Source organism: Hydra vulgaris, chromosome 10 (genome assembly GCF_038396675.1).
Source record: "Hydra vulgaris chromosome 10, alternate assembly HydraT2T_AEP".
NCBI classification, from domain to species: Eukaryota; Metazoa; Cnidaria; class Hydrozoa; order Anthoathecata; family Hydridae; genus Hydra; species Hydra vulgaris.
In genome coordinates this window covers 50,727,501-50,754,000 of record NC_088929.1, presented here as the reverse complement: position 1 = coordinate 50,754,000, position 26,500 = coordinate 50,727,501, and the positions used below count along the sequence as shown (strand labels likewise).

The 26,500-nt window shown below is 26.4% G+C and overlaps 1 long non-coding RNA gene across 1 annotated transcript; it reads left to right on the top strand.

The window, feature by feature from the left end:
* Positions 1–15,290: 15,290 nt before the first annotated feature.
* On the top strand, positions 15,291–22,158 carry LOC136086644 (uncharacterized). Its single transcript, XR_010641492.1, has 3 exons — positions 15,291–15,592; positions 17,032–17,092; positions 20,726–22,158. It is a non-coding gene; the product is annotated as an uncharacterized LOC136086644 (long non-coding RNA).
* The last annotated feature ends 4,342 nt before the right edge of the window (positions 22,159–26,500 follow it).

The following is a 26,500-nucleotide window of genomic DNA, read 5'->3' as shown; positions in this document are numbered from 1 at the left end:
ATATATATATATATATATATATATATATATATATATATATATATATATATATATATACATATATATATACATATATATATATATATATAAATATATATATATTTATATATATATATAAATATATATATATATATATATATATATATATATATAAATATATATATATATATATATATATATATATATATATATATATATATATATATATATATATATATATATATATATATACACACACACACAAACAAAACAAAAAAAGTTCACCCTTACCTTAATCAGCAAAAAAAATATCATTTCTGCAATAATATAGACTATGCAAGAAATTTTCTAGCTGGCTTCGGCTCATGCCATATTTTTTTGCTGCTGACTTATTTTTGTATCTTCTTAAACAATTAAAATTTATTTAAATATTTATATAATAATTTTCAAATATAAGCCATTGATTTACAGATAAGTAAAGTTACTTGCGGACAGTATTTTGCAACATAGTATTACTATATTTTGCTGTCAATATTGGTAGAGAAAGTTTATTGAAGCATAGGTAGTATATTGGTGCATCCTCGCAGCTCGAAGACAAATTTTAACATTCAGGAAATAAATTTCCAGCTAAGGCTGATCGATATTTTTTCATATATTCTTTCTACTATGCTGAACTTGTTCTTTTCATTTTTGTTAAATAATTATTATTAATAGGATATCCTATAGTATTTAGTACACACACATTTATATAGGAACAACACAAGTATTTTTAAACATATAACAATAATAACAATACTAATAGTAATAACAATAATACTATTAACACAAAAAATGTATTTTATATATATATATATATATATATATATATATATATATATATATATATATAATATATATATATATATATATATATATATATATATATATTCATCGCAGAAATAAACACACGTACACAGGAACAAATACACACAAATATACATACGCCGAAATAAACACACATGTGTGTATGTGTATATATTACGTATACATAACATATACATTTATTTATAAGTGTATGTATGCATGTATATAAGCATATATGTATATATATATATATATATATATATATATATATATATATATATATATATATATATATATATACATAAATACATAATATATAGACTTATACATACACACATATATACATATGAATACATAAATAAACACATTTATATTTTATATATGTATTATACATACATATATAAAATATACATTGTATAAATTATATGGATACACAAGTGTGTATGTATATAGATACACGTGTGTATTTAAATGTGTGTATATATTTACACCTATATATACACACGTGTATACTAATATAAGTGTGTGTGTTTGTGTGTGTGTGTATATATATATATATATATATATATATATATATATATATATATATATATATACAAAATATATATATATATATATATATTTATATGTATATATATATATATATATTTAAATATATATATTTATTTATAAGTATATATATGTATATTTAAACATATATATATGTGTATATATATATATATTATATATATATATTATATATATATATATATTATAATATAATATTTATATTTATTTTTATATATTATATATATATATATATATATATAATATATATACATGCTAATACTTAACAAAAACTGAATTTATTTAACATATAAATTTTCTCGACAAATGTTTTCCTGAATGTTCTTGTTACACAAATAAAAATGCAATAAATTTGAAAAATCTCGTGCTTTTAGTAATGGTTTCACATTCGTTGCGAAAACTTTTGATAATTTAATACTCCATTTTTGTAACTGAAAAACCGTAACTTAAAAACGTAACTTTGTAACTTAAACTTAACTTTGTAACTTAAAAACGTAATATCCAAACTGGTTTTTTGGTAAAATATATTAGTTAATTTAACGGAATCGAAACCCTATTCTTGACACGTGTTATTCTTAGTGTTTTCGGGAGTTTTAAACACGCAACAGAAACCACGCGTAACTTTTAAACGAGTTGTGCCGTCTGGAAAATAGCTAAGAGTGATTTAAACAAAGCACTAGCCGAACTCAAAAGTAACAAATCACGTGGGTGTGATGATATTACTAGTAATAAAGTTATTAATGATATTAATAGTGCTAGAAAACCTTTATTTTAATTAAAATCATCTTCATTTAATAAGGTTATCATCAATTGATAATTTGAAAATTCTAATAAAATTTGCTAAAATTTTCCCGATCTGCAAAAAAAGGTGTTTCTTTTACTGTGTCTTACTATCCTACAATTTCTTTTCCTTTCGTGCTTTGAAAATCTTTTGTTAGGATTATTTATATTAAACTTTGCAACTACTGGACAATAAATGAAACCTTATTTAAAAATTTTAATAAACTTTATTTATAGAAAAACGTCATTAGCAACTAGATTTAAAACAAAGGGGTTTCTAGTTGGATATTCTGTGGCTGAACTCACTTAAAGTAAGCTTCCATCTGTGCGTATGACTCTTGGTTTGTTTTTGTAACGCCACATAGGTCTAAAAGAAACTGTCTGACAATCAACGTCTGTTACAATTATTTAGATTGCAATGTTTTCGCAGAAAGCTCGAATTCCAATAAGAGAACATCGCAATTGCCTTACAAAACTGAATCAATTGTTTAAAGATAGGCTTTTGCTAACAAAAACTAAAGAAATAAAATCTGCATCTTAGCAAACAAGAGAGAATTCTTTTATCTCTAGAATGGATAATTTAATTGATTTGGCTCATGCTAATGCTGTGAGCATGATTAACATTCAAGAAGACAAAGATTTCTTGTTTGCACAGCAAGAGAAAAAAAGGCGAGGATCAATGGCCGAAATATGTCTAACTTTGACAATAAAAGAGAAAAGGGCAGCCTAAAGAAACAGGAACTGGATTTCAGGCGTTAACAAATGTAGGATCAGAATATGCAGCGCATACAGAATGCAAGTGAAAACTTCTTGTCATCCGAAGAAGATAGTTTAAATATGGAAAGTGAGGACGAGAGTGCCGCTTGAGCAGTTGGAGGCACCAAAAAGGTGCAAGTATTGATTTCTAGCTACGGTGTTTCTCAGCTTTTAACTGTTATCAAGCATTTTTCTGGAACTGGGAAGGCTCAAGCTTTTGCCGTCTTTGGTGCAAATGAAGATTGGAATATAACCAATAGCATCTGAGCAATCTGATTTGATTCGACAAGTTTCAACACAGGCAGAATTATTGGTGTATGTGTTCTTCTGGAACAAGAGCTTGGAATAGAGCTTTGTACTTTGCATGCTGACATCAAATTATGGAACTTATCATTGGTGTCGTGTGCATGGGGTTAATATCTGCTCCTGAGGTTCTTTTTTTTAAGAGGTTTTAAGAGAAATCAGAATTAATGAACCCCGACAGATATGACAGTGGAATCGCAATTGATTTAGCTGATCTAGTGGAAGATATTCAAGGGAGCACAATCAACATTTGTAAAAATAATCATAAACAAAGTCAATCTCGAGATGACAACAGGCAGTTTTTTGAACTTGTCATTATCTTTCTTGGTGCCTTACCTGAAGGAGGAATTCGGGTTTTGAGCCCCAGGGCCATGCATCATTCACTTTGGATATCTAAGGTGATTTACAGTGTTAAAATCTGGATTTTAGACATTAATTCAAATTAACACTGACAAAATAACTGCGATTACGTGATGTTTGTGTATTTACGGTTTCTGTCTACCTGAAAATATGGATCACAGCCCCACTAGCTGAAAATGCTCCAAACAGCGATTTGAAGTTGATGAAATCATTTTTGAAGTACTCGACTATCCGTTCAGTATTCGCGGAAGCTAAATCAAATATTCGATCCAACCATTTATGCTAATTGTCGCCTGAACTTGTGGGTTTAGCATACTTTGATGATCAGATCAGTTCAAATACAAAACGACTTATGGAAAGTGCTATGAAAAACGTAGATTTAACACAAGATTACACTAAAAGGCTTAGTGTTCTAATGGATGTATTAAAAACAAGAAATTGGAAGATTTTGTAAATGCCAAATCTTTAAAATTCTTTTCAATTACGGAGTTAACAGATGGATTTTTAAATGGTAAATCCTGAATTAGGTAATGAACATGACGAATTCAAACAAACAACACAAAAATAAAAAATTTTGAAATAGGTAAACGAATATGTGAAACGAGGAGTTGCAGTAATCTAGTAAGTATAGAGGACTTATCACTCGTGATGATCCTTAGCTCCAGTTTCTTCTTCAAGTTGAGGTAGAACATCCTCGAGCCTACTCTGACAACCGAAAGCAATTTTTGGCAAAGAAGCCAGCAAATGAGTATACCATTCAAACTTAAGAATTACTGTTAAATACCTTTAAAGTTCAAAAATTAAATCAAAACTTTAATATTGCATAACATGACAATAATTGCGTATTATACACAATACTCGTTCGACTTGAAGTTCTATTATCTCAAAAATATATTTTGTGAAATTAATAAACTTATTAAATTTGTTAATGTTTAATCAATGATTGTCAAAAATTAAAACATATTATGATTACTGTGATGTAACAAGAAATGAAAAATTATCGTTATATATATATATATATATATATTATATATATATATATATATATATATATATATATATATATTATATATATATATAAATATACAAAAGAAACTAAAACAATAAAGCTTAATAAGTAGTTATTTTTGCAAAACTTAACAAAACTAAACCTTTGTTTTGTAGTTGCTTACATATTTACATAGAATAGTATAGAATTTTAGCCTATTATTTTATAGAATATTTGTCTTAATATTCTATAATTTAAATAAAGTTCTTAATTTACATAGCACTCCAACTGCAGAGGATGTTTTTGTTTCTACTAGACATGTATGGTTAATGCAATGATAAATGTGTATATAGTAAAATTCTAAAAATCTTTGGATTATTTTCTCTAAGTACTTTTTTTATTGATAAACAATATTGGTAACTTTATTCTAAGGTTATCAGCTTCTACTTTTATATAAATCGGAATAATGCTGGTTTTTTCCAAAATTTACAGGCTATTTATTGGCTCTAAATCACACGTTAAAACTTTCAGATTCCGTATTCATGGTTTGGAACTGTATTTTCGTGTCAGAGTTTTTAAATAACAGGTTAGCACCATTCATTACAGACAGAACTTTTGATGAAGCTCTTTCAAACCATTGATGTATACAAACGAAAAATAACGGTCCCATGGTTGATATTTGTGGGATACGACACTCTATATCAGAAGTTCCTGACTTTTGCACCATAAAATATTGTTTTTTAATTCAAAGATTGTTTTTGATTCACTTGTATTTTAGACCAAAAACACGGTAAAAGTTTAGTTTAGCAAGCAAAATACTGCCATTCATTGTACCGAAGCCATGAAGATATCGATGAATACTTCTAGTACTACCTAACTTTTAATAAATGAAGAGGATATTTTATTATTAATTGTTGAAATATTAATCTGATCTAATATCTGAACGTTTTTTTTTGTAATAATTTGAATGTTTTTATATTTTAAAGTTTTTATAATGCAGTACAAAAACAACCTAAGTAAGAACCGATTGTTTAAAATTGGTTCAACATTTTTAGCACCAACGATTTATCAAAATATGCCGTCGTAATATAAGAAAAAGCTAGACTAAATGGTGTTCTAAAAAGATTTTGGCTTTATATTGGGTGATGAATTAGCGGCATTTTGAAAAAAAAGTTTTTTGTATAGTAGTGTTGAGACCAAGACTAAAAATTGTTATTAACTAATCTAAAAAAACTTAAACCAGTCGACAAACTTTTTAGTTAACTAAAATCACCCGACTAACTTTTTAATCTAACTAAAACTAGTCGACTAATGCTTTAGTTAACAAAAATTAGTTGACTAGTTTTTTAGTCTAACTAAAAATAGTCAACTAACTTTTCATTTAATTCAAATTAGTCGACTAAATTTTTAGTCTAAATAATATTAGCATGAGTGCCGATAGCCTTTACGCCGCCTGAGAAAAAAAACCAGGTCGGCGCCAATATTTCTAAAATTTTCTCTATATTTTCAGTAAAGGACTTTTTTATTTTTTATTTTTAGATACCTTCTTTTTCTTTGGATCCCTGTGGACATCTGCCGCCTTGGAAAAACTGTCCCTTTCGCCAAACTTGTCCCTTTAATAATTTATTTTATATATTATAATATACAAAATATATTAATAATATATTAATTAATATATAATATAATTAATTTATATCATACAGTTATTAATAACTATATTATATAAATTATTTATATTATATATAGTATATTTAATTTATATAATATAGTTATTGTTAACTATATTGTATAAATTAATTATACTATATTTACAATTAATATATTAATATTATATATGTAGCTAAATAAAAATTCGACCTGTTTTCAAGGCCGCCGAGAGGAGAGGAGGGGGAAAAAGAAATTGCACAAAAATAATTTTTATAAAACTTGTTATGCGTTAGTTGTGAGGAGGTGAGATCTCTAAGTATTTATTCATGTGCCTTTACGAACTGCTATAAGTTACAATTTACAGTTGTAATTTACTAAAGCGCATGAATTATAAGGTTTTCTTTTCTGAGCTTTTCAGGTTTTTCAAGAGAAATAGTTTTCAATTTATAATTAAACTATATATAATAATAAAAATAGTTATGTGAAACAAATTTATAAAAAATAGATGGTGCAACATTTTTAAAAGTTGTGTTTTGTGCCGGATATTCAGATTTCCTTAATATAACACTTCCAATTATTTTTTGATGTAAGAACTCGTAAATTAGTTAGTTCTACATTCTTAAAACGCTAATTCGTTTACGCCAATTAGATTGTAAAATTTAGAAAATAAAAGTTTTTTATTAAATTTATATTGTTTAATTAAATATCGTGTTAAACTATTCACTTTTATTTTTATTTCAAAAATGTAAACAATAAATTAACTAATTATGTGTTTGGTATAGTGGCGGATTACTTATTAGGTAAACTTAGCAGATGCCTAAGGCCAGCTTAGAAAAGAGACTCGTAATTTTAATCTGAAACAAATTTATAAAATATACAAATATATACTGTATTAAATTAAAAATGAAAATAATAAATTAAATAGCATATATTAATTTTTGTCACTAATATTGTTTAATATAAGCAATTTTATGATTTGATTTAAATAGAAAAAATGATTTATCAATCTAAAACTTACAAGAAAAATTTGGTAGTGATAAACCTAAATTTATGGGCCATGACATGACATTGTTGTGCAGTAGGGGACAAAACTACCAAAAAAAGTAAATAATAAAAAAAGTCTTTTTGAAAAGACCCTCAGTTGTCATCAAATGAGGCTCTCGAAGTATATCTGCCAAAGACCTGAAATGCTTTTTCCGCCATTAATTCTGTATAAAATTATTTTTTATTAAAATATTAGCTGTTTTAACCAAGTTAAGCGGTTTAAAAACCGATTGTTATTTAATTCAGTAAAATAACATTTGGGGCAATACATGTACAGACAAAATATTTTAATTAACTATTTTTCATGGTTTTTGGTATTTCTGAAATTTATAGGAATTTTAATGAATGTCTTTAAATTGATTCGATTGTGATAACTTCATTAAATTTCTCAACGCATCAAATTTTATGGAATGTCCTTATTGAAACCCAAAGTAATGTTTTGCTGCTTTATACAAGAAAAATGGTTTTTCTAAACAATATTTATAAAATTATTTTAAGAAATTAAATTATCAAATTATGTCAAACAATAACACGTTCACTCCAAATCATAACGGTGACGAAAATAGTTTAAGTTTTTCATCCAGTCAAAAAGAAATCGAAATTGATTTGACCATTGAGGAAACTACTAAAACAACATACGAATATTACTCAATTGAGAAGGAAACATCAAAATGGGTATCCAATGAATGTAGTAAAAACAGATCTCAAAAGTACTCAATTAAAACATCAAAAAGTATACTAGATTACCATCTTGAACATGATCACGAAATTAGAACAATGAAAAAGAAACGAAACGGTTCGTCAGAAGAAAATAGCGATAAGATTAATAGAAGTCTTTTGATATTCATTATTGCCAGTTGTCTTCCATTTATGTTAGTAGAAAGTAATGCCTTTAAAGAATTAATTTTTGCTTATATACAAAGAACAAAGTGCCTTACCGAAAAAAGTTAAGATCTCTTTTAGCAGATTTATAATGAGAAAAAGTTGATCTGAAGTTGAAGTCTAAACTATGTTCAATTTAAATTGTTAAAAGTTGAAGTCTAAATTATGTTCAAAAGTTGAAGTCTAAATTATGTTCAATCAAAGTTTTATCTATTACTACTGATGGGTGGACGTCCTGTCAAAACTATAGTTGCATATCTGCAATTGCACATTTCATTTCTGACAAAACTACTTTCATCAGTTTTTGTTTGGAATTTGCATACCTTAATGGGCAACATGAAGCAGATATTTTAAACGAAGCTTTACTAAAAATTTTAGAAAAATTCGAGGGAGATGATAAAATAATGAGTGTATATTCGACAACGCCTGTAAATTACGTAACTGTTTAAGTTCTTTAAAATTTAGTTTAAACATTCAAGCAATACGATGCATGGGACATGTTTTGCAATTAGTAGTAAAAAACATAGATTTAGTTGAAGAAGGTGGAAATGGTAGTTCACCTTAATTCTTTTTTATTGCAAAAGCATTAACTAAGTGCAGAAATTTTGTTACATCTTTCAATCATTCATCTCAACTTAATGATTTATTAAAAGAAAGTCAAATGCAACAAGGTGTTGAAAAAAATCACGCACTTCATTTGATTCAAGATGTGAAAACTCGTTGGCACTCCACGTTTCTCATGGCAGAAAGAATGCTTAAACTTCACTCCTACATAAAAGATATCTTTAATTCTAAACAACAATACAAAGATATAGGAAAAAATTTGCTCAACGAAGATAAAATAGTTAACTTAAAAGAAACGGTAAAAGCATTAGCAAGCTTTAATCAAGTTAGTGTTTTACTTTCAGGTGATACTTATGCAACATGTTCTTTAATTATTCCAAGTATAAAGTACCTTGAGAAGCAACTAAATAAGAAAAAAAGTGAAACCCCTCCTTTAATTATGCTTTTAAAATTGCATTTATTAGAAACTTTAAAAACTTACAAAGACTCATATGATATGGTGGACAAATCGTTTTTATTATGTTCCACTTTTTTGGATCCAAACTATTGAAGTTTTCAATTCTTTGAAAAGTATGAAAAAAAAAAAAAAAATTTTATTCGTGAAAGAATTTTTGTCGGATTTTTACCTGACAAAAAAGTTTGTGAAATAATTCCAGTTTAAAAGGTTAGAATCAAAGCAAAAAAATTTAAGTTATCATTTGACGATGAAGATTCAGGAAATGATAGTGACAAATCAATAAGTTTAGATTTATAAAAAGAAATTGGTGGTTATATAAAGTTGTCAGTACAGGATCAAAATATTTTACACTTTTGGCGTCAAAATCAACATGTGTTTCCAATATTGTATTGTATTTCAACAATGATTTTATGTACACCTGCTACGAGTGCACCCAGTGAGCGCTTTTTCTCTGACGCGTTAAATAATTTGTATGCAAAGCGAAAACAGAATGTCAACTGAATGTTTTCAATTGTTGATGTTTATGTACGAAAATTTGGAATTTTTTAATTTAGTTTAAACATTAAATGTAATATAAAAGTTTTTTCTAGTAATAATTATTTTTTAATTCATTTTATTGATATAAATCTTTTGTGTTATAAACTCTTTTGTGTTATAAATCTTTACAGTCGCGTTGCGAGGAGAGGTGGCAAAAGGGCAATTGTCTAGGGCGTGAAGGCTCAAATGGGTGCAAAAGAAACAAGAAAAGCAACAACAAAAAAAAAAACTATTTTGCATTAAAATGTTTTTTTAAATTTATTGTAAAAAAATTTTTATTTATTTTTACTCTGTGCGCAAAAATCCTCACCACGCCAATGCATTTATATCCAACAAAGAATAGGGCGAGAGCAATTTTTAGTAAATCTAAGATATCTTATGAGCGGTGCGTCAAATCTACAGAATTCTTTCACTTTTTTTAGAAAGATAATTTAACCTGGGACCGATGCTATAAAAAAATGCAACGAATTTGCTCAAAAAATTTTTTTTTAGTTCTTTTAATTTATTTGTTTTAAATTTAAAAGTTAATTATTTTAACCTAAAAAAATGCATTAACACGCAATTTTATTGCTGTTTGAGTAATAATTTGGTCATTACAACGTAATAAACTATGTACGTAATGGAAAGAAAAAAATACTTTGCTAAAATGACGAAATAATACGTCATTAAAAATCAATTCTAGCCAACTTCTAGACATAGAGCAAACTACAAATATTTATATATTCATTTTGATGTCAAAAAAAAATATGTTTTGCAAAAAAACAAAATGATCGGATCCTGGGAACAAAAAAAAAACTAAAATGTTAGCCCCCCCCCCCCCCCTGCATGAAACGTGTAAAAATCATTATTAGACAACAGGCGGACATCCGCGGATTATAAATCAAACTTTTATCATTAATCTACATATTGAACAAAATATTTTAAGACTCAAGTTATTTAACCATCATGGACCGCAAAAGTATAAAGCTATATAAGTGAAACTTTAACTAAAAAAAGTACTTTAAATATATCATCATTTGAAATCAATTTATTTAACATCCTACGTTTGAAATAGTGTTGTAATAACTCATTTGAAAGGTAATGTATGAACTAATTTAACTATGCAATAAAAGGAGAGGTTATAAAATTATTAACAATTTTATGCTTCTTTGTAACACAAAAAATAATCATGAATTTTTTTTTAAAAAAAAACTTGATTTAAATCAACAGCTTAAAAAACAAACCCATAATAATATTAAAAATATATATATACCTTTCAAAAAAGCTACTCTTTAAGATAAATGGCGTGATTAAATGTCATGTTTGATTTTTTTTTTTTACTTCTGTCGACCACATGGCCAGGGTTAACAGATTCTCGGTATTTCAGGGTTTCCAGTAGATTCAGGGTTAACAGATTTTCGGTATGCGGTAGCCATATATACATAATGAAGCGAGTGTTAAAGCAATAAGCATCGCTATAATAGGCTACAAGTAGCCTATTATAGAGCCTTTCATCAGAAATACCAGAAATTACGTGGATTATCTTAATTTACCATTTAATCTTTTACATCAGCTTTGTAGAGTTTTGTGCATGCGTAAAAGAGATATTGCATTTTTATGTATTATTTGAACCCAAAAAAAAATTGTTAACGCATTAACTTATGCATTCCAAAGAACTTTGTTCGTTGTAGAACTTTTTTCAAAGTTCGTAAAACGCATTCTTTGTTATTTATTTGTTTACTGGTTTTTTAATAGATAAAAAATGACTTAGCTTGTGTAAAAAATGGCCGGAATAGTCCGAGTATTTAAACGAAAAGTAAAATATACCGAAAACTTTTATTCGATTAACATTAAAAGTTGTGATCGTTGAAGTGAAAACGACTTTGATAAAAACATTTATGCTATCATATTTTAACGGAAACTAACGTGACATTGTTGTTAAACTTGCTTATAGAGGTGTGGTATTGAAAATAATACTTTCAATTTTAAAAAAGAAATTCTTTTTTATAGATATTTATTCCAAATACTAAATAGTAATTTTTTGACATTAATGAATATATAAATAAAACTTATGATATATTTTTTTCTAACAAAAAACAAACAAGTACTTAAAAATAATGGATTACGGATTGCATTTTTTAAGTAAATAATGTGTAAGAAATATTTTTCTGGTTTAAAAAGCGACCTTGATAAAATCTTTTCATTATTCAACAGGACTAATTCAATACTTTTTATCTTGTGAACACTATTCAACGATTTAAATTGCGGAAATGGCATTCTTAAATGCGAATACCAAGCATTCTTTGTAAATTTTGCAAGTCTTGCCAACCGACAAACAACTCTACTCTGAAAGCAGTAAAAATGTTCACATAACAACCTATCAGCGATTACATTCTGGGTTTATGGTAATATTCTCGCCAACCTTCAGGGTCGTACCAACGAGGTGGTTGAAGTGGGTGCTGAAATTCAAATCTGAATTTCAGCACTCACTTCAACCACCTCGTTACACCACTACAATTACAATTCACATAGACTGTGAATTGTAATTGCAGTGGTGGTTACGTTAAGATTTCAATAAGTTGAGGGAGAGTTAATAGAGGTATAGGACTTATTGATTACTCATTTATCATTTAAAGTGTATAGAAAAAGTAGTAAGTAAAAACTAGTAAAAAGTAGAAGAATGCCAAATATTTCTACTGCATTGTTTCTGTATTACATATTTTAGAGTATTTTTTACCCTACTATATTTTGCTTTATTTTTTCGGTTGTTAATCCTTTTTTTTTATGCGTGTATTTTGGATTTTGGGATGGTTGTAAATTGTTAGAAAGGAAAAAGCGTTAATTAGATAGAAAGTGATTAATTGAAATCAAAGAGATTTTTGGTGAAAATTGAAGGTTTACTCCACCCTTGCAATAAGCTAGGGGAAAGTTCTCGTGATGTGCGATTATTACTGCACACTACCTTTAGAACGCCGCACATAAAAAAGTAAATAAATTAGTCGGTAAATAAACGTACCAAACTTAATTTAATTGTCAAAATGGCGTCTTTTTTACATTCGCTCCGATAGGGTGTTTTTAAACAGATGCAACAACCTCATGGGCATTTATTTCCGAGCTGGGGAAAAATACAAATATTCAAATTTAGTTTAAGACAATTTATTTTAAAAACAATTGTATTTGACTGGAACTTATTTGATCTAAAAAGTTTGTCGGGTAATTTTTGTTAACTAAAAAGTTAGTCGACCAATTTTAGTTAACTGAAAATTTAGTCGACTAATTTTAGTCAGACTAAAAAAGTTAGTCAGGTAATTTTAGTTAACTAAAACGTTAGTCGGCTAAATTTAGTTAACTAAAAAGTTAGTCGGATAAATTTAGTTAACTAAAAAGTTAATTGACTAGTTTTATTTAACTGAAAAGTTAGTCGGGTAATTTTAGTTAACTACAAAGTTAGTTGACTAATTTTAGTTGACTGAAAAGTTAGTCGGGTAATTTTAGTTAGAATAAAGCTAACTTTAACTCCCACCCCTATTGTATAGATTTTGAAATTTTGAAATTTTATATATTCTTGTTTGCTAATTCCTTTTTTATTTTTTCAACATCTTCGCTTCCAAAATGGCTGCAAGCAACTACTGTTAGAGTTGGAAGTTACTGGACGAGAAAAGATGAAGATTGTAGATCAAGATAACGCTTGACAGACGACTTAAAAATTGCAAATTACATGAAATAGGTAGGCAATATAAAAGAAGCTAATTCTAAAGAACCGATATTCGAGGAAAAAAACTAGAGGAATAAGATTTTTTGGAGCACTTAGAAACAGTCTCAGAAAAAATATGAGACTTAATTGAATTACGATTAACACGAGAATAAAATAAAGCAGATGGCACAAGAGATACTAGCTCTTTAGGGCAGTGCCCATTATAGTATTTGTAGAAAAGAGAAAGAGAAGCAACATTACGACGATGTGATAATGATTGGAGGTTGGCTGCAAGAGCAGGTTCAACTATGTTTACAATGCGTTTTTACAACTTGTCTAAAAGAGAAAGGGTATCATTAGAAGATACCCTCCAGATATGGCAACAGTATTCCATACAAGACCGGATTTGAGATTTATGGAGATAGAGAATAGAATCCGAAGTAAGAAAGTGTCGAGCTCTTAAAAGAAATGCAACCTTAGCAGATGCTGATTTTGCAACTGATTTGATATATGGTTTCCAAGAAAGAATAGAAGTAAGAGTTAATCCTAGAAGATGAAGAGTAGATGACTCATCAAGTACATCACCGTTTAAAAATATAGGAAGATCTAAATTATTGCGATAACAATTGGCTGAAAAAAGTTGAGCCTTATCTGTATTGAAGTTCATCAGCCACTGTGAGCCCCATGCTGTAGCAGGAGTGAGATCCTTTTCAAGCTCAAATTCCCCCTCCAAGCAATCAGAGAGTGTTGGTTTCTTATCACGACAAGAATAAATGGTAGTGTCATCAGCAAACATTGCCACCTTATATTTGAGAATGTCTGGAAGATCGTTTATGTAAATTAAAAAGAGTATAGGGCCAAGGATAGAACCTTGAGGAACCCCTGAAGTTACAGAATAAGAAGAGTGCTGTCCATCGAGGACAACTTTTATAGTGTGATTGGAAAGGAAGGATTCAATAATCTTACAGATGTTGCCAGATACACCATAAGAAGAAAGCTTATGGAGAGGACCAGCATGCCAAACTTAATCAAAAGCTTTTGAAATGTCAAGAGCGATGACCTTAACCTCTCTACCTTTATCAAATGCACGATAAAACCTATCAGTTATTTATGTTACCAAATCAGCTGTAAAACGAGAAAATCAAAATCCATTTTGATGATCAGAAAGTAAGTTATTATATTCCGGATGAGAAATTAAGTGTTTGTTAATTAAAGATTCGAAAACCTTGCTTATGATAGGAAGAAGACTTATGGGACGGTAGTTAGACGAATCAGATTGCTCCCCAGAACTTTTGAAGATAGGGATAACAGATGCCGCTTTCCAGAAGGCTCGAAAACAAGACTCTGATAAGCACTTGTTGAATCGTTTTGAGAGAATATACTTATAAATATTGCAGTTTTGACAGAAAATAGGCCTACATATCCTTGAAGTTCGTTGGAAATAGCTTACTTTGTTATTGGTAGTAGCAGCTAATTTAATTTCAAATCTAGAAAAGTAATTTATATAGAAATTTAATCCAAGACAGTAATACCTGTGTGATATAAAAATAAGGCAGTATTGCCTAAGTGACACAATTTAATAAAAAATTCACTTTCTTAAATTTATTTTGCATAATAGTGTTATAATACATATTTCACATATAAGTAAGCAGCTTATATGCCTTTGGAATAAAAAATGCGTCTGTGATTCAGTTTTATTTCCTCCTGTAAACTTTGAAATTGATCACATGGGCGGTATTGCCTGCGCAACGACGATATCGTTTATCTGAGTTGGCGGACGTGTAGGACACTTAGGTTGGAATGCAAGAAGCGAACTTGAGTCATGTTCGACTTGAATTTTACTTTGTAACCAATAGCGGCAGAGTATATTTTTATGGGAAACCCATACTCTGCCGCTATTGATTAAAATGTAAAGTTCAAGTCGAACTTGACTCAAGTTCGCTTCTTGCATTCCACCCTTAAAGTTTAATAATTGGATTTACTAATGCGCCTTTCAAAACTATAATAAACCAGTCCATAATACTTAATGAATTTTTATGTTTTAGTCAATTTGACTAAAATCGATATGACAACATTATCTTAATACTTCATATTGACCGAACGTAACCATGCTTACTTAAAATGGCGAATAAATAGAAATGATAATAAAAGTTTGTAAAAGTTTTAACAAGAAAAATTTTAATTTCATAATCTTGCAACGATTTTTCTCGAGGTTTCTTTTAATTTCATTAATTTTATTAAAATTGCATCTGTTTTTCAAAATTATTCTTTTTTATTTTAAAGTTATTTAAACGGTTTGAATAGCTTTTTATTACTGCTATTATTATAATTTTTGAAGTTTTAATTTGTTTGTTGTCATAAATTTATGTAAAGAATGAATGGCATTTTATGCTTCTCATGATAGTCTATCAGTGTATATCAATATCACTTTATGTCTATCAGATAGACATATTGTTGCAACTCCAAAAAAATCATCGTGTATTTTTTTTTAATTATGATTTAAAAATATGCAAAAAAAAAAAAAAAACAAAGCATCCATAAAAACACATTTTATTATTTTTTTAATATTATGTTACTTTAAACAGTTACAGTGCAGGTAAACCTTCATTAAGTATGTTTTTTTATTAAATAAATATACTACGTTATATATCATCATCCCCTCTCCTGCCCAAATTATCCTTACGCTTGGATACCAAAAAAAAAAGAAATAAACAAAACTTTCTTTAAAAATTTTTTTAAAAGTAAATGTTCAATTTCTAAAAAAATTAGAAGTCAATAACTTCTAATCTATTATACTATTGTATTTATTTTTAAACAAAGTTAAATAGAATTTGAGGATTTTATTTTGTTTGTATGCATTTGGTGTTTTAGATCATTCAATGATGATGGTAGTGGAGTTGAAAAAGTTTGTAAAAGCCTCACTACCATCATTTTAAAAGTTTGTTAAAATTTCAAAAAACTAAAATTTTTGTTTTTCAAGTTTTTTATGTATAAATTGTTATATAAATTCAAAAAATATTGTTTCAGGAAAGTAATTATTCATTAAAAAATAATTATATTTTTTAATGAATAATTAATTTATATTTGCTTTAGATGAAAATAAGAAAGCAAATATAAATATTAATTTATATTTGCTTTCTTATTTTCATCGGAAAAACATTTGTTTATTTGAGTAAAAAATGAAAAAAATTAAATAATTTTCTATTTACTAAAATTTCTAATAATGCATAAAGGTTATCAACATTTTTTTTTTTTTTAAATAATTTTGGAATTGGTTTTTTTTTTCATATACTTTAAATATTAAAACAAACAAACAGTTTTCTCTGTTTTAGTATTCTGGAATAAGCAGTTATTGATTAAAAAATTGCTAAAATTTAACAAGAGTAAAAAAGTAAGGAATATGTTATCAAATAAAACAAAAAAATGAGAAATATGTTATCAAATAAAGTAAAAAAATATGGCATTTGTTATTATTATTATTATTATTATTATTATTATTATTATTAAAAATAAAGTAAAAAAATAAGAAATATGTTATCAAATAAAGTAGTAGCAATAACTTTAAAATAAAAGTGTATTGTTGAAATCATATATATGGTAGCTTTAAGCTTTAAGGATATTTAATTTGTAAAAATTTTATTTTAATTTAAGGTTGGTAGAGTTTGGAAAATTTGAAACACCCAAACAGCGAACTAAGTACAAAGATGGCCAGGTATATTATTTATTTTGTTTGAATCATACAGATAGAGATTCAGAATTGAAATTTTTTTTAAAACATTTAAATGTAAATATCTTTTTTTATAGTAATATATGTTTATTTTATAGTAATATGTCTCTTTTTACCGACATAAATATGTTATATTTATAGTAATTAATGTTTCTTTTTATAGTAGTATATGTTTTTTTATAATAATATATGTTTTTTTATACTAATTTATGTTTTTTTTATAGTTTTTAAAGTTATATTATAATTTAAAATTCTTATTATTGTTATTTATGTCTTTGTTTGTTATTTTCATTAAAATACTAATTATTAAGTACTAATTGTTATCCAACTGTTATCACTTATATTTACCTTTATCAGTTACAAAAATTAGTAGTTACACTTTTCCAGGGCTGGATGGTATTGCAACTCAGTTCATTTCAATTAAACTCTGTTACAGGCAGTCATTTGATAGTAGAGTTTCAAATGGGTTTCACTAAGAAAATTTTTTAAATTACAAGTAATTAAAGTCTTTTTATATCATGTGCAACCAAAAAAAGTATAATGCACTTATCTGCTACCATTTAAGTTTATAAATACCATTTGCTCTTAAAATATAGTCTTTTAATGACAATGAAGTGAGACAAAAATGGAGCAGTTTCAGAATATCAAAATTTTCTTGTGTTATCAAAATAATCTAAGATATGTGTAATTTGATTTTAAAATTTTGAAGAAGCTGTATATTTGTTTTATACAAAATGTCTTCAACTAGCTTAGTATATACATATAAAATAGATTAATTATATTGTGCATATATGTGCTAGTATAGATTTTTCAATCATCTCATTGAAGTAATCTCTCTACAAAGTTAACTTTGAAAAATATAATAGCAAAACAACTGCAATTTTTTACAGTGATAAATTATAATCTTTACATTTAAAATTTCTTCATGTAAAATAAATTCAGTTTTTCAAAAAATTTTCAATTATATTTTTAACAGTAAGGTTATTTTATATGTAGTTTTTATCTTCAAAAAAAACTTTTAAAAGTTTTTGATATCCAGTAGAGGAGGATAGTAGTTTTTTTTCTTAAGCTTTACAAGAAAAGAATTTTAAAATTTTTGGAAGTGGACTCGAAGCAGACTAGCAGTACTAATTTTAAAGTTTAATAAGTAGTGGAAGAGCAGTAGCAGTTTCTGGTTCACAAAGATAAAGAAGGAAGCACTTTCAAATATTTGGTAGCAATACCTAACTCTGCATTTTTCTTATCAATTTTTCAATTAATTAATATATTTCCAGAGATTTATGTGCATGTTTTTATGTTACATTATCCATTTATTTAACCCATAATTTAAAATTACAATTTTTTTAAATAATTTTTCAATAATTAGGTTAGGTGTCACTCATCGTTAAAAACTAGCCATTTGAGTGACACCGAAATAAAATAAACAAACAAACAAAAAGTTCATAAATATAAATAAATAATAATATTAAATTCATAAATATTAATAAATATTAATAAAAAAAAGCAAGTTTAAATTAAACTAATTTAAAAAAATATGATTAAGTTATAATAAATGAAATGAAAAGACAAAAAAATATATAAAAGCACCCAATTAATAACAACAGCAAACAACAATAAAAATAATTAGCAACGACAAGTCAAATAATAACAAACATTATGCAAATGAAAAGGCAAGCACAAAAACTACAAAATGAAAACAAAAACTATATAATGAAAAAACAAACACAAAAACTTCTACAAAATAAAATAAATTATATTTGTTATTCTTGGCGGAATCAGAAAAGGGTAAAAAAACTTGTACCAAAATATTTTTGTTTTAATTAGTTCTTTTTATTATTTTTACAAACATTTTTTGAACTTCTTTTTTTTAATTTGTTACTTTGCTTCTTATTGATTGTCTTTGTTTTATTTTATTAGATCTATTTGTTTTCTCTATATTTTTTTATTTATTTAATTGTTTTGTTTTTTCTTGAATCTTTTTGTTCCCTTATACCTTTCAATTTCAATTTCAATATTATTGTTATTTTACTATATTTTTAACTTATCCTTTTTTTTTCTTTAAAATAATTTCTTTTGTTTTTCTCTTTTTTGCCATTTCACCGTGAAATTAATGCTTCTGCCATGTTCAGCCAAAGTGAAGTAAACTAAAGAAAAAAACTAAAAAAAAAACCGAAAAAAAAATTAAATTGGTTAATATGTTTATATTATATTATATATATATATATATATATATATATATATATATATATATATATATATATATATTATATATATATATATATATATATATATATATATGTATATATGTATATATATATATATATATATATATATGTATATATATATATATGTATACAACCCTCGGAATTAAGGTCGGCATTCGGCAATGTCAACCTAACTGCCGACCTTAAAATATTTGAGGTCGGCAATTTAATTCTAACCTCATTTTTCCTATATCTGAGGGTTGTATATATATATGTATGTATATATATATATATATATATATATATATATATATATATATATATATATATATATATATATATATATATATATATATATATATATATATATATATATATAAGTGAGGTTAATGTTGCGGTGTAAAATACAAAAACTCTTGTTTGTATGACAGTGGTCAATATTATCAAATAATAGAGCAATTTATACTTTATGTAATTAAATGAATAAAAACAACTAAATAGCGGGACTTAAAGTTTTATGCCCGAAGGCAATCATCAGCCGTGAATACAAACAAAAAACGTCGAAAAACCGTTTAAAAAACTTAAAATTAAATACCGTGGAACGGATTCAGACGTGATAAACAAATCTGAGTAAAAACAAAACAAGAAGCTGTTATAGTTTACTAGTCTCCTATGTCAAATAAAGAGGGCAAGAATTTCTTTGAATGTCGACACTGGGATACAATTTCATTCTTTTTGTTTAGTAAATTTGCTCCACTATGTGATAAAATTACATACTTTTCATAGAGATAATCTTACAACAAAAATATGCCAACTTTGTCTCTATGAAAAGTTTTTAATTTTATCACATAGTGGATAAAATTTACTAACCAAAAAGAATGAAATTGTATCCCAGTGTCGACATTCAAAGAAATTCTTGCCCTCTTTATTTGACATAGGAGACTAGTAAACTATAACGGCTTCTTGTTTTGTTTTTACTCAGATTTGTTTATCACGTCTGAATCCGTTCTACGGTATTTAATTTTAAGTTTTTTAAACGGTCTTTCGACGTTTTTTGTTTGTATTCACGGCTGATGATTGCCTTCGGGCATGAAACTTTAAGTCCCGCTATTTAGTTGTTTTTATTCATTTAATTACATAAAGTATATATATATATATATATATATATATATATATATATATATATATATATATATATATATATATATTTAATTACATGAAGTATATATATATATATATATATATATATATATATATATATATATATATATATATATATATATATATATTTAATTACATGAAGTATATATATATATATATATATATATATATATATATATATATATATATATATATATATATATATATATATATATATTTCAGTTTTACCAAGTGTATAAATTCAACTTTTTAGATATTTTTTGAATAAAAATTTTGAGCAAAAACTGTAAATGTAAGAGCCGTTTTAAAAAAAGAATTGCATTATCGAATGCATCGAAAAGCCAGGTTTGTGCACGATGATCATAAAAATGACAGTCGGGTATGTTTCTTTTATTCATTTTCTTTAAATTTGGTTATAAGCTAATTAAATCCATCTTTTTAAAATTTGAAATATTTCATATACTTGTGGCGTTTTTAAGTTTCTGAGTTCAAGTAAAGTTTTTTAATTTATTTTTTAACAAGTTATGTACTTGGGTTTTTAAAGAAATGAACGTTTAATAAATTTTTTTTATATACGTTTATACGAAAAACATTTCCCTTAACATAAAGTTTATTAAATCAAATATCAACAAATAATTATATTTTGCTTTTGAAACAAAAAAATGTTTCAGAAATTTAGTGTTAACTGTGAGGTTTTGTTTTACCGAAACTACACAGGTTCTTTTTTAGCAACTTTTGGTTCTTGATTGTAAATGAATTTAAAAGGTCTATTTCGAAACGAATTATAAATTATTGCGTTACTATAAAACTTATTTTTTTTTTTTTTTTTATCTATTTGATGCAAATAATAACTGTAAAATCAAATATAAATGATTCAAAGTCTCAGAGGTACATTATAGGACTTTAAAAAAACAAATATATATAAAATAACGGACAGTCAAATAATACAGGGAAAACGTTTTATTACAGAATAAAAAACTATATATTTTACGTATATAAAAATAAGTTTAAATAAATAAATAAAGCTTTTAATACAATTTTCAAGGTTAATAAATGCGCTCATTTTGAATACACAAATAATATTATATTTGATTATTTTAGAAGGAAAATTTTTCATCAATCCTCTCACGTCTTTTTTTAATCAAAGTAATAAGTTTTTTAAGTATGATTAGGCTTATTTTGTCTTTTTGAATAAAATACACTTAGCAAATTGTTGTTTTAAACCATGTCTTTTGAAAACTTGTTGTTACCAAACTTTTGTCTGATTATCTTTGTGAGTTTGTTATCAGTCTCTATTTTTTCTACAATTAGTTTTACTACTGAGTTTACCTTAGTACAGAGATAGAGTTTTAGTAAATACACCTCAAACAGATAGAAATAGAGAAAAAAAAAAGAGAGATATTAACCTTTTTGATGTGTTGTGACTTAAAACATAAGAATTGAGAGAGAGTACCTGGTGGAATAGGACTTTGGCTTTAAAAATACCAAAATACAAATGTAAATGTTCTTAAAAAGAAATCAATGCATTTAAAGTTGCTAACATATTTATATTGTTGCACAACATGGTTTACAAAAAATGATCAACAGAAAGTAAGTCATGAGCAGGGCTGAAAAATAACATTTTTTTATTTATGAATAAAAAGCAAAAACTGAAGTTAGTTTTTTTTAATAAAAAAAACTCAAAATCCATGCTTTTATTACTTTAAACACTTTTTATTTTAAATAAGCTGTGTTTAATTAACTCTTTCAATTAAGAACGCTTAAGGTGTTCATTTAAATAAATCATATCATTTATTATTAATACTAATATAATTCGTCAACCAATATATCGTTATTAAATATTCGGTATATAAAACAGGCTTTGCTACGTTTACTACTTTCATGTTGTTTCTTAGCTTGGTGTACATCATGGATTAACTCAGTCTTTTATTTCGCATTTAAAAAATAAACCTAAATTTGATATATATAAGAAATTATATTTCAGAAGCATATTTAGGCTTTTAAATATGTGCATTCACATATGTAGTTTTATTTGTAAACATAACCCTACTTTACTTTCCCGTTGTAAAATTAAAGATGTCTAAATACAGTAATTAGGTTTAAATCGAATTTTTTTCTAATCGTTTAGTCCATGGTTTAAACCATTTGGGTTAAATCTATCAAATCTGATTGATTGCTGGTTTTTATTTGCTGGTTTTTATTGTGGGTTTTTAATTTTACCTTATTGTTTTAACTAGTTGTGTAACACTTTCATTTGTTTCCAAATGAAATTACCATTCCAAATCTCAATAGCCATTTGGCTTTCTTTGTACTTTGTGTGTATTGTTGACAATGGTAACTACGGATCAAGTTAGACCAGAAATGCCTTTGTTGTAGAGCTGGGGTTGATTATCTTGAGTAAATTAAATGTGATGAATATGGAGCTTGTAGCCTGGGTTATTTAAATGTATTGAACAATATTCAGGTTTATCATGCAAAGTTAATTTTCTTCTTTTTTATCACAATACAAATTATTAACTATAGTTTCCTCTTTTCAGCATGTAATAGAATTTGGCAGTTTTAAATTCAATTTTTAAACATAATTTTTAAAAAAGAATTTAAAATGTATGTGTTTATCTTTCAATGCTTTTTAACGTAGGCATTGATGTGTTGTTTCAAACTTTATAATATCAGCATATATTTTAAATATAACAGCACTTGCGATTTATTTTTTAAAAAGGTTTTATTTTAAAATAGTAAAAAAGTAAAATAAGTTAATAATTAATTTTATTTAATATACTTATATTTATATATTTATATTATTATAAATGCATTAATGATATTTTCAATATTTTTTTATATACAAATTATTTTAGTACTGAAATTTAAAAGGTTACAAATTACTTCAAAACATAAACCGTTTTTTCTTTTACTAGAAATTTATTTTACTCGATTTATAGACGTCTTCGATGTTTTTAAAGTTTTTAAAGTTTATTGTTTTGATCCATATACCAATTTCTTTTCCTTTCGGTGTGGTACAAAAAAACATTTTCAGTCAAAGCGTTTTTCCGGTTTGTCGTTCCTACATGTTTTTTCTTGCCAGTTACCCTGACACACTTTACCTTTTATAAAGACTTAAGAGTGTTTGATTGGGCAACTGTGAAAGACTGAATCCATGTTTTTGACCGGCTTGCCTCCTTAACAATATGTCTATGCCTCCTTTGCTTGCCTTATTAAAGAAATCATAAATTGCTGCTTTGCACAATCTTACGGTAAACGTAAATTAAATAAAACTTAATTATCTCAAACTAACTGCTGCATCACTTGCATGTCACTCGCATCATTCTCTAATTTCTCATCATGTCACTCGCATCATTCTCTAATGTCACTCGCATCATTCTCTAATTTAAAAGATGGAGTTCACATTTTTTTAAATGTAAATGTAGACTGCGAGTAGTAAAAAGGCAACATGATTAAAAAAATCTTTATTGTGTTTTTATATATAAAAATTTGCCATGGCAATGATTACAATTCTGATGATTAAAATCTTTTCTGAAAAGTTCTTTCAAACACTATTTAGTTTCTATTTTTTATCTCCCGCTTAACCAGATTTTAAAACGTTTAATAAACAGAAATTTTTGCTTCAGATCTAAAACAAAGTGTTTTTGATTTGATTTGTAACGATAAAAAAGATTTCAAATGCAATTTTATATCATAAAAGTAAAACTAAAAAGAAAGACTGTAAAAAATGCCAAAGTTGTTAAACGCTGTGCTTTTTTAACAACTAAGATTTTTAGATCTTCTTAGAGGTTGCTTATAAATCAAAAAAAAAAGAAAAAATATTCTCCAAATTTTTTTATGATCCTGTCTTTTTGCTTCATATTTAGAAATTTTCGTGTCACTATAAACTCGTCTTTATTTACATTTTCATTTGTTTCACCTAATTATGATTTATCTATAATTTTTCTGTTTTCAAATATAACTTTAAAATTTTTAAACACTTGATTATTAAACTTTTTCATAGTGGATGCAACCACTAACCACAAGTACTAATCATTATCGCTGCAAACACTAACCATTGTGGCTGCAACCACTAACCATACTAGCTTTCTTCCACCTCTGTGCTTTCTTGGCGGTGTTTGTGAGTTTAATTTGTCTAGTTTTTAGATTTAGTTGGTTTAATTTCTTCAGGAGCAAATTATGAGGTTGAAGATCCCTGCGTTATGATTTTGTTGGGTTGGAAGTTGAAAATACAACACTATGATATGATGGAGACTTTTGATTTTAAACTTTAAAATCAAATGATGACATAAGATCTGAGAAAGTCTTTATCGCTAAAAATCATAGAATTAAATTAAAAAAACTAAAGTAAAACTCTGATACTTTTTTAGGTGCAAATCCTAAAAAAAAAAAGAGGAAACGCAATATTAATCAAACTTGAAATTTTATAAATTGTTATGGGTTGATCGCCATAACTGTTATTGATTGTTCACTAGATTATTCACCATGAAAAAATGAAAAAAAGGATTTAAATGGTCCACAGACAGTTCTTTTTGAACATTGTATCTTGTGGCTGCAGTAAGGTTGCTATGTCAACACAATAAACCCTTTTTTTTTCTAGATCAATTGTCTTAATAGTTAGGTGTGTCTCGAGATTTTCCAAAACCAATAAAATTGGTTTATCAGTTGAACATTTTGTTAATCTAATAAAGTGAATCATAGACTGAATGGATACTATCATCTAAAAAATATCTTCAAATCTATTCATAAAACCGTACAACCAAACCTCTCTAGCAGTCAGGTTCTTTACCCATGATTGATGAACATTATTTTAGTTTTGGTTAGCAAAATTACAAGTTAATTGATTTAACTGAGTGCGAGTAAATCTATATAGTATCATAAAGGCACTACTTTATTTTTAGCGATATTTTTACTTCAATTGTAAAAATCCTATTGACATTTGCTCTTTGGTGTGTGCTTTAATTCATCAAGACCATTATGTTTAGCTTTTTCCACATACCTTCGTAAACTTGAAAATGCAATTTCACTTTTTGTTAGAGCAGAAATGCTTTGCCCATTTTTAGTTACCATACGCACTGCATCCATCATATTTACAGAACTTGCTTTACCAATTTTATTGTCAATCTGTGTTCGGTTTTGGACCATATTGACTAAAGTAAATAAAGCATAAAGTATAAACAATTGTTTGCTGTAAAGAAATTATATGGGAAATAATTTGTTAGACTCTTTTTTCAGAATAACAAAATATATAAAGTATTATATAGCCATAATGAAATTATACTTTGAAACTTTTGTTCATGAAATTAAGAAAAGCTTCTCCAAATATAGTTTTTCTATAATACTCATATACTCGAATTTTGATAAAAAATTAAAAAAGAAAGAAAAATTAAAAATCAAAAAAGAAATCAAAAATTAACTCAATAACATATAACGAGATTAATGATTTTCATGTAGTTTGTTTGTTAAAAATACACAAATTTCATCTTTAAGATCATTAATAGGGCACACCGAATAAACCGATAAAAAGTACCCTGAATCACTGTGCGCCACCATAACAAATTAAAATCAAGTCTAACTTTACGGGACATCAGTGTTATTAAAGAAAAAGCCAAACTACTATAAGTAAGCATTATTATTAATAATCTGAATAAAAATTTTACTTTTAAAATGCTCTAAATCATCGTCTCCATAAGTAATAACAAAAGCCAATAATAAAAATTGCCTACCAAAAACCGGTAGTCGAGAATTAAGTGAACAATATGCACAATTTGAATTCGAAAAGTAGGTATCTGTTCATTAAACTCAAAAAATTCGTGCTGGAGGAGAGAAAAATTCGTGCTGGAGACGTAAATGATTATATCCACTATTCATTCGAATTTAATTTGTGTTAGAATCCTAGTATGAATGAAACAGATTGTAAGTCATAATGCATAATGCATTAAATTACAAAAACTTTAAAAACATTAGCATATATACTATTTAACGAGCTGGTGATAATTTTAAAACATTCAAAACTAATTAAGCTCAT